The sequence below is a fragment of the Delphinapterus leucas genome, chromosome 2 (genome assembly GCF_059928025.1).
Source record: "Delphinapterus leucas isolate spDelLeu-1000000601 "Yukka" chromosome 2, BTC_Dleu_Yukka2, whole genome shotgun sequence".
Taxonomy (NCBI): Eukaryota; Metazoa; Chordata; class Mammalia; order Artiodactyla; family Monodontidae; genus Delphinapterus; species Delphinapterus leucas.
In genome coordinates this window covers 118,610,904-118,627,680 of record NC_143130.1, presented here as the reverse complement: position 1 = coordinate 118,627,680, position 16,777 = coordinate 118,610,904, and the positions used below count along the sequence as shown (strand labels likewise).

Here is a 16,777-nt window from a genome sequence, read left to right as displayed (position 1 = left end):
GCAAGGGAAAAACAGCAAATAACATACAAGAGAATCCCCATAAGGTTAACAGCTGATCTTTCAGCAGAAACTCTGCAAGACAGAAGAGAGTGGTAGGACATATTTAAAGTGATGAAACGGAAAAACCTACAACCAAGATTACTCTACCCAGCAAGGATCTCATTCAGATTCGATAGAGAAATTAAAACATTTACAGACAAGCAAAAGCTAAGAGAATTCAGCACCACCAAACCAGTTTTACCACAAATGCTAAACAAACTTCTCTAGGCAGGAAACACAAGAGAAGTAAAAGACCTACAAAAACAAACCCCAGACAATGGTAATAGGAACATACATATCAATAATTACCTTAAATGTAAATGGATTAAATGCTCCAACCAAAAGACATAGTCTGGCCTAATGGATACAAAAACAAGACCCATATATATGCTGTCTACAAGAGACCCACTTCAAACATAGGGACACATACAGACTGAAAGTGAGGGAATGGAAAAAGATATTCCATGCAAATGGAAATCAAAAGAAAGCTGGAGTAGTAATTCTCACATCAGACAAAATGGACTTTAAAATAAAGACTATTACAAGAGACAAAGAAGGACACTACATAATGATCAAGGGATCAATCCAAGGAGAAGATAATAACAATTGTAAATATTTATGCACCCAACATAGGAGCACCTCCATACGTAAGGCAAATGCTAACAGTCATAAAAGGGGTAATTGACAGAAATACAATCATAGTAGGGGACTTTAACACCCCACTTTCACCCATGGACAGATCAGCCCAAATGAAAATAAAAAAGGAAACACAAGTTTTAAATGATACATTAAACAAGATGGACATAATTGATATTTACAGGACATTCCATCCAAAAACAATAGAATACACTTTCTTCTAAAGTGCTCATGGAACTTTCTACAGGATAGATCATATCTTGGGTCACAAATCAAGCCTTGGTAAATTTAAGAAATTTGAAATCATATTAATTATCTTTTCTGACCACAACACTATGAGACCAGATATCAATTACAGGAAAAAATCTGTAAAAAATACAAACACATGGAGGCTAAAAAAAACACTACTAAATAACCAAGAGATCACTGAAGAAATCAAAGAGGAACTCAAAAAACACCTAGAAACAAATGACAATGAAAACATGATGACCCAAAACATATGGGATGCAGCAAAAGCAGTTCTAAGAGAGAAGTTTATAGCAATACAATCCTACCTCAAGAAACAAGAAACATCTCAAATAAACAACCTAACCTTACACCTAAAGCAATTAGAGAAAGAAGAACAAAAAAACCCCAAAGTTAGCAGAAGGAAAGAAATCATAAAGATCAGATCAGAAATAAATGAAAAAGAAAGGAAGGAAACAATAGTAAAGACTTATAAAACTAAAAGCTGGTTCTTTGAGAAGATAAGCAAAATTAATAAAGCATTACCTAGACTCATCAAGAAAAAAAGGGAGAAGACTCAAATCAGTAGAATTAGAAATGAAAAAGGAGAAGTGACAAGTGACACTGCAGAAATACAAAGGATCATGAGAGATTACTACAAGCAACTATATGCCAATAAAGTGAACAACCTGGAAGAATTAGACAAATTCAAAGAAAAGCACAACCTTCTGTGAATGAACCAAGAAGAAACAGAAAATATGAACAGACCAAACTCAAGCACTGAAATTGAGACTGTGATTAAAAATCTTCCAACAAACAAAAGCCCAGGACCAGATGGCTTCACAGGTGAATTCTATCAAACATTTAGAGAAGAGCTAACCCCTATCCTTCTAAAACTCTTCCAAAATATAGCAGAGGGAGGAATACTCCCAAATTCATTCTGTGAGGCCACCATCACCCTGATACCAATACCAGACAAAGGTGTCACAAAGAAAGAAAACTACAGGCCAATATCACTGATGAACATAGATGCAAAACTCCTCAACAAAATACTAGCAAACAGAATCCAACAGCACATTAAAAGGATCATACACCATGATCAAGTGGGGTTTATATAAGGAATGCAAGAATTCTTCAATATATACGCAAATCAATCAATGTGATAAACCATATTAACAAACTGAAGGAGAAAAACAATATGATCATCTCAATAGATGCAGAAAAACTTTCGACAAAATTTAATACCCATGTATGATAAAAAACCATCCAGAAAGTAGGCATAGAGGGCACTTACCTCAACATAATAAAGGCCATATATGACAAACCCACAGCCAACATCATTCTCAATGGTGAAAAACTGAAACCATTTCCTCTAAGATCAGGAACAAGACAAGGTTTTCTATTCTCACCACTACTATTCAACATAGTTTTGGAAATCCTAGCCACGGCAATCAGAGAAGAAAAAGAAATAAAAGGAATCCAAATCGGAAGAGAAGAAGTAAAGCTGTCACTATTTGCAGATGACATGATACTATACATAGAGAATCCTAAAGATGCTACCAGAAAACTACTAGAGCTAATCAATGAATTTGGTAAAGTAGCAGGATACAAAATTAATGCACAGAAGTTTCTTGCATTCCTATACACTAATGATGAAAAATCTGGAAGAGAAATTAAGGAAACACTCCCATTTACCATTGCAACCAAAAGAATAAAATACCTAGGAATAAACCTACCTAAGGAGACAAAATACCTGTATGAAGAAAACTATAAGACACTGATGAAAGAGATTAAAGACAATACAAACAGATGGAGAGATATAGCATGTTCTTGGATTGGAAGAATCAACATTGTGAAAATGACTATACTATTCAAAGCAATCTACAGATTCAATGCAATTCCTATCAAACTACCAATGGCATTTTTCACAGAACTAGAACAAAAAATTTCACAATTTGTATGGAAACACAAAACACCTCAAATGGCCAAAACAATCTTGAGAAAGAACAACAGAGCCGGAGGAATCAGGCTCCCTGACTTTAGACTATACTACAAAGCTACAGTAATCAAGACCGTATGGTACTTGCAAAAAAACCCAGAAATATAGATCAATGGAACAGGATAGACAGCCCAGAGATGAACCCACACACATATGGTCACCTTATTTTTGAAAAAGGAGGCAGAAATATACAATAGAGAAAAGAGAGCTTCTTCAATAAGTGGTGCTGGGAAAACTGGACAGCTACTTGTAAAAGACTGAAATTAGAACACTCCCTAACACCATACACAAAAATAAACTCAAAATGGATTAAAGACCTAAATGTAAGGCCAAACACTATAAAACTCTTAGAGGAAAACATAGGCAGAACACTGTATGACATAAATCACGGCAAGATCCTTTTTGACCCACCTCCTAGAGGAATGGAAATAAAAACAAACATAAACAAATGGGACCTAATGAAACTTAAAAGCTTTTGCACAGCAAAGGAAAACATAAACAAGACGAAAAGATAACCCTCAGAATGGGAGAAAATATTTGCAAATGAAGCAACTGACAAAGGATTAATCTCTAAAATTTACAAGCAGCTCATGCAGCTCAATATCAAAAAGCAAACAACCCAATCCAAAAATGGGCAGAAGACCTACATATTTCTCCAAGAAGATATACAGATTACCAACTAACACATTAAAGGATGCTCAACATCACTAATCAATAGAGAAATGCAAATCAAAACTACAATGAGTTATCACCTCACACCAGTCAGAATGGCCATCATCAAAAAATCTACAAACAATAAATGCTGGAGAGTGTGTGGAGGAAAGGGAACCCTCTTGCACTGTTGGTGGGAATGTAAATTGATACAGCCACTATGGAGAACAGTATGGAGGTTCCTTAAAAAACTAAAAATAGAACTACCTTATGACCCAGCAATCCCACTATTGAGCATATACCCTGAGAAAACCATAATTCAAAAAGAGTCATGTACCACAATGTTCACTGCAGCTCCATTTACAATAGCCAGGACTTGGAAGCAACCTAATTGTCTACTGACAGATGAATAGATAAAGAAGGTGTGGCACATATATACAATGGAATATTACTCAGCCATAAAGAGAAACGAAATTGAGTTATTTGTAGTGAGGTGGATGGACCTAGAGTCTGTCATACAGAGTGAAGTAAGTCAGAAAGAGAAAAACAAATACCATATGCTAACACATACATATGGAATCTAAAAAGAAAAAAAATGGTTTGAAGAACTTAGGGGCAGGACAGGAATAAAGACACAGATGTAGAGAATGGACTTGATTACATGGGGAGGGCAAAGGGTAAGCTGGGACAAAGTGAGAGAGTGGCATGGACATATATACACTACTAAATGTAAAACAGATAGCTAGTGGGAAGCATCTGCATAGCACAGGGAGATCAGCTCGGTGCTTTGTGACCACCTAGAGGGGTGGGATAGGGAGGGTGGGAGGGAGGGAGACACAAGTGGGAAGAGATATGGGGATATATGTATATATATAGCTGATTTACTTTGTTACAACGCAGAAATTAACATACCATTGTAAAGCAATTATACTCCAATAAACATGTTAAAAAAATGAAACAATGCCACTTGGCGTAACACAGACGGACTTAGAGAATATCATCCTAAGTGAAAGAGAAAGACAAATATCATGTGATATCACTTTTATGTGGAATCTAAAATATGACACAAATGAACTTATCTATGAAACAGACTCACAGAGAACAGACTTGTGGTTGCCAAGGGGGGTGGGTAGGTATGGATTAGGAGTTTTGGATTAACAGATACAAACTATTATATAGAGAATGGATAAACAATGTCCTACTGTATAGCATAGAGAACTATATTCAATATCTTGTGATAAGCCATAATGGAAAAGAATATGAAAAAGTATGTATATATTTGTATAAATGAATCACTTTTGCTTATAGCAGAAATTAACACAATATTGCGAATCAACTATACTTGAATAAATTTAAACAATATAAAAAGAAAAAAGTTCATTTGACAATAAGACTTTAAAACACATCATGCTGTATTCCTTTTTCCTTCTATATCCTCTTAATTTTTTTATTTTTTTTTTATTTTTATTTTTTTTGCGGTACGCAGGCCTCTCACTGTTTCAGCCTCTCCCATTGCGGAGCACAGGCTCCGGACGTGCAGGCTCAGCGGCCATGGCTCACGGGCCTAGCCGCTCCGTGGCATGTGGGATCTTCCCGGACCGGGGCACGAACCCGTGTCCCCTGCCTCGGCAGGCGGACTCTCAACCACTGCGCCACCAGGGAAGCCCCCTGTTTTGTTTTGTATAATTGAAGTATAACTGATTTACGATGTTGTGTTAGTTTCAGGTGTACAGCAAAGTGATTCAGTTATACATATATACATATATATGTATGTAAGTTAGTGCAGCCACTATGGATTCTGTTCTCTTATAGGTTATTACAAAATATTGAATATAGTTCCCTGTGCTATACAGTAGGTCCATGTTGGTTATCTATTTTATATCACCTATTTCTTTTTAACTGCTGCATAATATTCCCTAGTGTGCATATGCCATTGTTTATTTTGCTGTTGCTCTGTGTTTACAGTTAACAAAATTCTATGATTAATATCCATGTCCCTGTGTCTCTGTATCTATTTAGGAGTGTTTCCTCTATGGTAGATACAGAGTAGTAGAAATGCTACTACTACAATTGCTAATGCTACATTCTCAGAGAGAATGCATGTTTTAAAACTTGCATCAGATGTTTAAAAATACGTCTTCCTAAATATAGTTCCAGTTGACAAGCTGTGAGATTGTGATTTATGATAAGAAATGTATATTCAGTCTTCGTCCTTATTTCTGGCACCTATAGCTATTTGCTTTTAAATGATCCTCAGCTCTTAAAAATCTATAAAGGAATTTAGTCACAAACCTATAAGATTTATATCGGATTTTACTATGTTTTGAAAACCTATCAAGCTTATGATTATCTATTTTAATGCTTTTGGCAGACACCACAAATTACCAATTTTCTAAGTATCAGTAGAGGCCAGGATAAAGTAATAGTTCATTTTGGACAAAAAGTAAAGTATTTTGAACTAATTCTTATTTATGATCTCTTATCTCCTGAAGAAAGAGTAAATGAATTTTTGTGGACTAAATCATTTTCATACTTGCTTACAATATTGATCTATAAAGACACAAGCTCTTTTATGGTCTCCTGCCAAATATATCAATTAGCTATTATGATCCATTTTTTATGATTACTCTGTTTTAAATCTGATAACCACACCATTGCATTGTTATCCAGGCAACATCTTCCTAGCGTTTCAGTTATCTTAATCTCATGCAGACCCACATCAAAAGCTTTTACAAACATTTAGATACATTGTTTGTCCATGGAGTTTTCTTTATCCACAAACTTGTTGAGTAATTTTATAAGACCAAATAAATCAGATTTGCCTGGCATTATCTGTCTTCATAAACAAATGCTGTCCGCTGCCCATCACATTGTTATCTAAATGATTTCAGATCAATTTGGTTTGCTCTAACTTGGGCAATTGCATTCTGCCAACCCCAAACTCCCTCTGTTTTTCAATTGGAGACATTATTCTTCCTTTCACTTAACAAAGTGTTCTGTAAAGCAAGCAGGCAAGTATCTGAACCAATAAAGCCTAGTTTCCTGAAGATTTGTGTCTGATAGGCTAACTGAAACTATGTATTATATCCATGTCATAGCTTTAACTGGTGACATTATTACCTAAATCATTGTACTAGATGTCATAGCAATATTTTGTGTTACATCAATAGGAAAAGTAGGCAACACAAAGAATGTCTGCCTTTCATGTGTACTTCTAGGACTTCCTAATGCTAGATTCCCTACAACATAATTAGAGTTAGTTGAAATCAAGTTTTACATCAGAGGTTAATAATGAGATACACTGAATGTGATATGATTTCATTGAAAAACTCTTTATATATTGTACTTGGGCAGAATGATCATTGTGCTTTATCTAAGAAAAATGATAGTTCTACAGTTGGTCCTCCATATCCAAGGCTCTACATCTCCGGATTCAACCAGTTGCGGATGGAAAATATTCAGGAGAAAAATTCCAGAAAGTTCCAAAAAGTAAAACTTGAATTTGGCACACTCTGGCAGCTATTTGCTTAGAATTTATACTGTATCAGGCATTATAAGTAATCTAGAGATGATTTAAATATACAGGAGGATGGGCATAGGTTATATGCAAATACTATGCCATTTTATACAAGAGACGAACATCTGCGGATTTTGGTATCCACAGGGGTCCTCGAGCCAATTCCCTTCAGATACCAAAGGTTGACTGTATACTTCAAGGTAAATGAACAAACTATTCATTACCCACCATTTCATTACATAAAATCTATATATTTATTAATACTATTCCTCTTACATTTATACGATGCCCTTTAAAATCTGTGGCTTATCTCCTTATGTGACATTCGCCTAAAACTGTATGTTAATTTGGGGCAATCGAAAGAGGCATTAGGCTAGCTTGCAGAGCATGTTTTCAGAAGAAGGAGAACCTTCAGCTTCCTTTGGTGTTCCTATACTTTAATTTCAACCAGGCTTAGCTTGAACTGACATGTACAGTTGTTTGTTTAAAACAAACAAACTCGGGGACTTCCCTGGCGGTCCAGTAGCTAAGACTTCCTCTTCCAATGCAGGGGTTGCAGGTTCGATCCCTGGTTAGGGAGCTAGGATCCCACATGCCTCGTGGCCAGAAAACCAAAACATAAACACAGAAGCAATATTGTAACAAATTCAATAAAGACTTTTAAAATGGTCCACGTCAAAAAAATCTTTTAAAAATAAAATAAAATAAAACAAAACAAACGAACCCAGATTCCAAAATTCAGTCATAATGCCCAGGGAATAATTCACACGCTGGAAGCATGTGTGTGTAATTTTTTCCTTGGGGGTTTTTTGATCAGCATCTGTAGCACCAAACCCACTGGCCCAAGAAGCAGTAATCTGGAAGAAGACACTAAAGGCAAAGTAGATAAAATAGACAGAAAAATTGTCATTATTTACTCACTAAAAGTATCTCCTTTACTAACAGAGTATAGTTAAACTTTCTCTATCCACTAATGAATTAATCAAAACCCAGGAGAAACATGAGTAAAGACAAAATATCTCTAAGATGAAATTATTGTATTATCTTATCTTCATTGTTCTTATTGTTAAGTTGTTTTGTTTTGTTTTCTTTTAACTTAAGAACATGATAGCTCATGAGATCAACTGTACTAACATCTTTCTTGGTTTTTGATTTTTCTATTGCTGAAATATCAACCACGCTTGTTGAGTAGAAGACATTAAATACTGTGTGTGTGTGTGTGTGTTGGAAATGATTATTAAAGAAGACAGTATTATTGTGAGAGAACAGGACAGAATGACTCAGGATTGGCTACATTTCCTTTACTTCCTTTCTATTTCTCTAAGGGACCTTCCATAGAGATAATTAGAATATTGGTCTGGCTGTTATCATCGAACAGAGTTGCATGTCATTAATGAAACCTTTACCTGCCTTCATACATTGTAACTACAGTGCTTATATGTAAGGAGTGTTCTGCTTTCCAATAAAGCAGATTTTACCAAAGGCTTATTTGTCATTAATATTTTGCTGAGGAGGGGAGGTTGTTAAGAGAGGATAGCAATGCAAAGAAGACTAAATCAAGAAAACTTTAACATTTTCAACTAAGATTCCTCATCTGAACTACAGTACACAGAAAATTACTTGACTATTTTCTCAATTCTCCCAAGGATGGTACAAAGCTAGTGCTATTCTAGATGCACAGGAGAAAAGTTAATTTGTTACATATAATGGATGCCTTGGGGCATTAGGGCTTAATTCTCCTCTAAGCCAGGTGAGAAAGACTTACAGCTATATTTAAATATAATTCCTTGGGAGTTTGGGACTAGCAGATGCAAACTATTATATATAGAATGGATAAACAAGAAGGTCTTACTGTACAGCACAGGGAACTCTACGCAATATCCTGTGATAAACCATAATGGAAACGAAAAGAATAGATATATGTGTGTAACTGAATCACTTTGTTATATACCTAAACATTGTAAATTAACTACACCTCAATTAAAAATTTTTTAATTAAATATAATTCCTTAAATAGTCCACTTTAACTTCAAAATAAATTTGAAACTCCCATATAAGCAGCTCTAATAATTTCAATCTATCGTGAACAAGGAGATTGATTTGTTCCCCCCAAAAGGTTAATTGTGCTTAATCCTTTGAAACTAGTTTAACAATGAAAGCAGCATTGTAACCTCAAATCTTTTATGGAACAAGACTTAGTGTGCTAGTTAATTAAAACAAGATCCACATAGTATATTCATGAGCACTAACTGCTTGAAAAGTCCTAACTTGGTGTCAAGATCAGTAGGTTTTATTCCTAGTTTGGTCAGAAACTTATTGATAGACAACCTAACTGACAGACAAGCTAAGTTTCTAAATGTTTTTACTTCAAACGCTCTATTGAAAAAATATAAAAAGAAATTACTATAAGCACCAACTTTCCCACTGGGAATGTTGAGACAGTCTTTACATAAAGGAAATCAATATGTATTTATATCTTTTGTATACATTTTATAAATAAGAAACTAGGACTGCAATATTTATTCACAGTGAGCTACTATATCTGTCATCCCTGGGCAAAACTCCTTAAAGAAATTTCCAAAATGAAAGAGAACACAGAAAAAGCAATATATAAAAAGGCAAGGAGGAGAAGGAAAAGAAACATGTGAACAAATACACAGTGGAGCCAAAACATATTAGCTACTCATTGGTATATTTTCAGAGTCTACACAACACCCATAATTATTTAACATTTCAACTGAGAAAGTTTGTATACATATATTCTATAGATATATAGTGCACAACTATGAATATATTTTGAACAATTATGTGTGAAATCCTCCTCATGACCATTTTCACTGAACAACTATACTATGAGTGGAGGATTTTCTGAAACGGAAATTGCTATTTGCACGATGTGGTGCATTGAAGCAATTCAAGGCTTTCATTCCACTTCACTGGAAATGAAGATTCACTATATTAATGTTCTCTAGGCACTTATGTGGTGTGAAATTATGCCCCTCAATTACAAATTCTTCCAGCCTTCTCTCTCTTGGCTTCTCTATTTTCAAGTTTTATTTCAAATACTCCACAAAATACTTGGCCTCACTTGGCATAAAAGAAGCAAACCTCTGTGTCTTCTTTTCCCCACCTTTCTATGGAGATAATTACACTTGCCTGTCTCATAAGGATATTGTGAAGCATAATATTTTGTAAAGCACTTTTAAAAACTTAGCTATGAGGGCTAATGGAAATAGAAACTGTATTGTCATCTGTTCCTCCATTTGCTCTCAAGTTGGCCATTTTCTTTTTGTTTTGGTTTGTTCGTTTGAATGTTAAGAAGAAATATTGTTTTGCTATTGAATATTGAAGCATAGTTTTATTTCCTTCAACTTCTTTCCCTTTCGATTACTTTGTGACCTCTTCTGGTTTCACTGCCGTCAAACAAGAGATTGCTTCCAAGAACCCACCTAGAACTGACTCAGATGTTATCTGTTTTATAGCTAAAGCACCTGTAACACGGTCTAATCTCACAACCAAGGATCCTCCCAAATACTAATTCAGGACTTAAGGCTTCATGTTGTCCTGGTTACTGGGCACCAGTGCCACTACATGACCTTCTATTCATGCTCTGTATCCACCAGACCTATGTTTCTATTAACTGAAAAGATTCTCCCTCTCACGACGTGAACGTCCTTGAGGGAAGGGACTGAGTCTATCTACAAAGTACCTAGCACAATGGTCTACTCACAGTATTTTTAAAATGAGTTAAAATAATTAAATAACACTACATTTTATACTTCCTAAGCTGGCTGCGCTGCAGAAGTCTTTGGAGCCAAACTGGACTGAGCCTAGAGGCGCTGCTGCCCATTATTTCCAAACCCAAAGTAACCCAGGTGTGGAGAGCTTCTTGACAAGCTTCCAGGGGTTCATCTGGATGGCTTTCATGTCTCTGCAAGCCAAATCCTCACTGAACTCTTCTCTCTGGAGCTGCTGATAGAGGACTCCATTGTAAGATTTAAAGATATGAGGCCCTTTTCTATCTACTATACAAACATGTCTTCAGAAATGTACTCTTAGAATGCATCGAAGTACATGATGAAGGAACACTATAAAAAATGAATTGAGGAGTACATAAAGTACACAATAAAAGGATGATGTTGAGTAAGTTACTTTGCTAGAGAGACCTTGAAGTTGGACACACCCAAGTTCCTGCCCTGGCTCTGCAACTTGCTAGCTGTGTTATATCAAACAACTTACTTAACTTCTCTGAACCTCTGTTTCCTCATCCTCAAACTATTACCTCCCTTGGAGAGTTGTGAAGATAGTTTTACTGTAAGTATTATGAACACATACCTGACCCAATGTAGAAGCTCAATAAATGGCATTATCATTATTGTTAGAAAACACACCATGGAAAATTATGAAAAGAGTCAGCTTAACCAAAGTAACAATGAAACACGTACTTCTGAAAACAGCCCCAGAGAAAGCCTAGTAGAACAAGAGGGAGGTTTTTTCAGTGACTAGGCAGGAAGTCACAACTTTCTCTGTTCTAGCTCACTCTTAGGTGGGCTCAGAGGATGAAAAATTACAAATCAAGAATGTAAAACCACTGAGTTTGAATAAAATGATTTCCAATTTTCCCATAGGGTCGCTCCCTGAGAAGGAGGAGCTCTAAATATCACAAAGCCTTCGATTACCTAGCCAGTTACAATAAAATGGGAAAGAAGGAGTGTGATGCAGCAAACATTTCAACAGATATAAAGTTCCACGTCTTATTCCTGAGGTTCTCTGCAGGAAGCAGGACTAACTACTGAGCTCCACATTACAGTAATGTTGTCTTCCAGAATTCTGGGAAAAGGGGCATTTCCCAGCCACAGATAAAAGGAGGCATAGTCACTCTCCCTCTTCCACTCCCAGATTCTTTTTTAGGAAAATAAATTGGAGGAATAGCAAAGAATACATTTTAGATGCAGCTGTTCAGGTATCTCAGAAAAACGTGATCTTAAATGTCTGGAAAATATGATCCCAAATCTCAGTAGGAGGAGATCATGTAGCTGCTGTTTCCCTCTAAACTGCACAAAGAACAAAATCACAGAAGACATCTTAGAAAAATTAAAGATACAGACAGATAGCTAGATAGATAGGTAGTAATAGATTGACAGACAGGAATTACTGTTAGTGAAATCCCATCATAGGAGGGCTCTCCAGGGTGAACGATGTTAAACTTAATGCTTCAAAAGAGATTAAAAACATATTTGAAGTGACAGTTCTTGATCGATCAGTCAGATAAACAGGTGATGATTTGACAGTGCGGAGAAACATAAAGTCTTTTAGTTTGTTTCAATCTACCTGAGCTCATACAAATAACTGCAGCTGACCCCTAAACAACATGTGGGAGTCTACTTATCTCAGATTTTTTTCAACAGTAAATACTGCAGTACTACCACACAATCCAACCTGATGTTGGTTGGTTGAAACCGCAAATGCAGAACCACCTATTGGGAGGAACTGCCTATAGGGAGAGCAGACTAAAAATTATGTGCAGGTTTTCCATTGTGGGAGGGTTGGCACCCCTAACCCCCATGTTGTTCAAGAGTCAACTGTATTAACGTTTTCCAACAGAAGCAGTGACAACTTCAAATTCTAAGATTACATAACCCATTAAGAAAAGAGATGGATGTCCACCAACAGATGAATGGATAAAAAAGATGTGGTACATATACACAATGGAATATTACTCAGCCATAAAAAATGAAATAATGCCATTTGCAGCAACATGGGTGGACCTAGAAATTATCATATTATCATATTAAGTACACCAGACAGAAAAAGACAAATATCATATGATATCACTTATATGCAGAATCTAAAAAAAAAAAAAAGATACAAATGAATTTATTTACAAAACAGAAATAGACTCACAGACATAGAAGTAATCTTATGGTTACCAAAGGGGAAAGGGGGGTGGATAAATTAGGACTTTGGGATTAACATATACACACTACTACATATAAAATAGATGACCAACGAGGACCTACTGTAGAGCACGGGGAACTATACTCAGTATTCTGTGATAACCTATAAGGAAAAAGAATATGTATATATATTATATATGATATGTATATACATGCATAACTGAATCACTGTGCTGTACATCTGAAACTAACACAACATTGTAAATTAACTAAGAAAAGAAATTGGACAAATAAATGGGGCAAGAAAGCACATAGCTCAGAACACAGTGCAATTTTTTATTACACGTAGGTTAAGCAGCTGACAATGTGGACATTTTGAAGACGCTGTGACACGAGCCAGATGTTTTGGGAAGTCCGAATCAGTAGCATTGCACGAAGCTTTCCTTCTAGTTTTATGTTTAGTGTGTTGCTGAAATTCAAGAAGTCATAGGTAGAAAAAGAATTATTTGGCTGGTAGATTATAAACAATGGGTATATTATGGGCTGGCTAGTTTTCCTCTCCCTTTTTGTGAATGTATATGTAACGCGAGGATATTGGGAGGAGAGAGAATTTCAAGGCTGTTGTAAAAACAATCAGCTCATTTAGACTCAAAATGTATTGTGCAATGTGATATTTGGAAAGCACTTGGAAAATACATTCAATTTTTAACATCTCTATAAAAAAGCAAAACGGTATTCATAGGTCTTTCTGTAATGCCTAATTCTGGAACAGTGAAATTTTAATTCTCTTAAACTGTATTTCTCACCAAGTGAATTAAGCAACTCAAATGCAAACTTCCCCATTATTTGAGCTCTTCTCTGATTTTCTACAAAATTTATAAATTTGCACTTTAGCTTCTGCTTGAATACATTCTGGATTGTGTTTTTCTCTTGTTTGTTATTGCTATTGCTTTGCTTTTTTTTCTTTGTGTGTTGTGGTGGATAGAAGATTATAAACTTCTGTGACTATTACAACCCACATCTTTCACATTCTGCTGTCACCCACAGCATCTAAAACAGTTCAGTATTTACTGCATATTCATTGGCTTAAATTGAATAACATGTCTAAAAAGGACTTTAGGGTCCTATGTCCATTTCTCTGTTTTCAGGACCCTACTTCAATCTAGGGAGAAAAAAATCAGTCCTTTTGTTAAACCCCAGGAAAAAGTGTTTTCCACCGCTTGTAAAGGCAATCCTGCCTAATGTCAAAATTATTTACCAAAAGGAAATTCTTCATATATGTGTAGACATATACAGAGAGATAGGTAGATACAAAAATCCTTTATCCTTGTTTCACCCAAAAAGCTACAGTTGGCATTTGCTACATCAATATTATGTAAGAATGCACCTTATAAGGTTTCTTTCTGCAAAGTATCAGGGAAAAAAATCGAGATAATTAGTGAACAGAAGGTGGAAAATATTCATGAATCTAGAAGGCAGGAACAGCTATTAAGAATAACATTTTAATTCCTGTCATGAGATTTTAAAGCGCAACATACCAAGTCAATTCCTCTTTCAATACCGTATTTTTAGTTTAGCAACACCTTTTCACTGAAAAACAAAACTGTGTACCTCAGAGTACATCTTAAATGTTCTCACCACACACACAAAAAAAGGTAAGTATGCGAGGTGATAGATGTGTTAACTAAGCTCATTGTGGTAATCATTTCACAAGTTACATGTATATCAAATAATGCATACCTTACACTTACACAATGTTATATGTCAATTCTGTCTCCGTGAAGCTGCAGAAAAAACTGTGTACCTCAAAGTAAATGAAATTGGGGTTCAAGAAGACTTCAAGTAATTCAAAACATGAAGATGCACAGTGACTATAAATTACTAAAATTCTAGCAATCTGTCTCTTTTCCTGACATCTGATCAAAGTTTTATCACATATTAATTATTGTTTTGAGCAAAGGCCCTGAATTTCTTTGAGTTCACCAGCTCTAGACACCTACAAATATGTTTTGCTATAAATTACTGGCACTGTTTCTGTTGATATTCAGTATAATCAAACATTTGTAAGCATGCTGTCTTTTCAATCTGTTCAGCTGATGCACTTTACCTGATCTTTCATTAAAGTAATCAAAACACTTGCTGTGTCGCATCTAATGAATGTTGCATGTATGATTAAGTGCTTTCATTCATATTGCAAGTTTGATTTAATGTAATCTGCCTTTCAGACAGCCATTAGCCTAGCTGCAACGTGAATTTGATTAATTGGCTGAATTCTTCCAGATGTCCATTAGGCATTACAGGAATTTCTATGTAGAAACAGCAGGGACTGTCTAGCACAGAACCAAACAATGAAATGTTATATTGCTGCCATGACTTACAAAAAGCTGAATTCATTTTCATTAATAAAACATCTGTACGCTTGCACAGCTATGCATTGAGATGCATTTATTTTATATGTTTATTTCTGTTACGACTGTAAATAGATAGTTAAATAGAAGCACATTTATTGATATTATGTGGGCCCAGGGTTTAGCAGACGCTGATTGACAAAACAGATCAATTTCGAAAGTTTACAGAAGGTCCTAAATAGAAAAAATAACAGACACCTGTTTGAAACAGAATGAAAGACTGTCTGGGATTACAGCAATAGAAATAAGAGTGTTAAAATGACATGAGAGACTTATTTTGAAAATGGTTTGATTGTCCTACATACTCAAAACCATTGGATTTCTTTAAGAAAAAATGGCAAATGTGGCTCTTGCTGGGATGACTTACACTGTTGTTTGAAATAGCTTTCTTTTGCTTTTAGTTTTGTATTCTCAGTTCTTGAAGAGCAGGGAGAGATTTAGCCTTGTGCAGATCCTATCTCAGTGCATTTTACCACTTAATAAATGTTATTACCCATCATTTGGGAGGTTTACCACAATAAAGAATTGAAACAAAAGGTAAATTTCAAACAAAGCCAGTATTAGGGATGATCAAACACTCTCTAAAACCAAATATTCATCTTAAAATTAAGAGATTACCACAAAAATGATGTTTTGTGTCTCTTTTACAAGGATCTACAAATTGATTTTAGCAACTGGAGTTGAAACTCTTTTCTTATGCCTAAAATTGTATGAAGTAACTATTTTGTGACTATATATCATCCCTGCTATAAAGACATATAGTGTTTGAACTTTAAAGCTAAATGCCTTTTGGGGACTTCCCTGGTGGTCCAGTGGTTAAGACTTAGCCTTCCAATGCAGAGGGTGCAGGTTCAATCCCTGATCGGGGAGCTAAGATCCCACATGCCTCGTGGCCAAAAAACCAAAACATAAAGCAAAAGCAATATTGTAACAAATTCAGTAGAGACTTTTAAAATGGTCCACACTAAAAAAAAAAGACTAGATGCCTTTTATCCTTTCTTTGCACAATTAGACAAAGTATATAAACTTGGTAGGGTGTGGAGAAAAGGGAGCCCTCCTACACTGTGGGTGAGAATGTAATTGGTACAACCACTATGGAGAACGGTAAGAAGGTCCCTTAAAAAACTAAAAATAGAACTACCACATGATCCAGCAATCCCACTCCTGTGCATATATCAGGAGAAAACCATACTTCGGAAAGATACATGCACCCCAATGTTCATTGTAGCACTATTTACAATAGCCAAGACATGGAAGCAGCCTAAATGTCCTTCGACAGAGGAGTGGATAAAGAAGATGTGGTACATATATACAATGGAATATTACTCAGCCATAAAAAAGAATGAAATAATGCCATTTGCAGCAACATGGAAGGACCTAGAGATTATCATACTAAGTGAAGTAA

The 16,777-nt window shown here is 35.5% G+C and overlaps 1 protein-coding gene across 4 annotated transcripts in view; it reads right to left on the bottom strand.

The window, feature by feature from the left end:
- INSM2 (INSM transcriptional repressor 2) overlaps window positions 1–16,777 on the bottom strand; it is a 136,344-nt gene that overhangs the window by 21,029 nt on the left and 98,538 nt on the right. For 3 of the 4 annotated variants that reach the window (XM_089907604.1, XM_089907603.1, XM_089907605.1), the window contains one exon: window positions 1–16,777. This exon is cut by the window's left edge and continues 21,029 nt beyond it; it is cut by the window's right edge. The gene's annotated coding sequence lies outside the window, so the exon portion shown is untranslated. The other variant, XM_089907606.1, reaches the window with a different exon arrangement.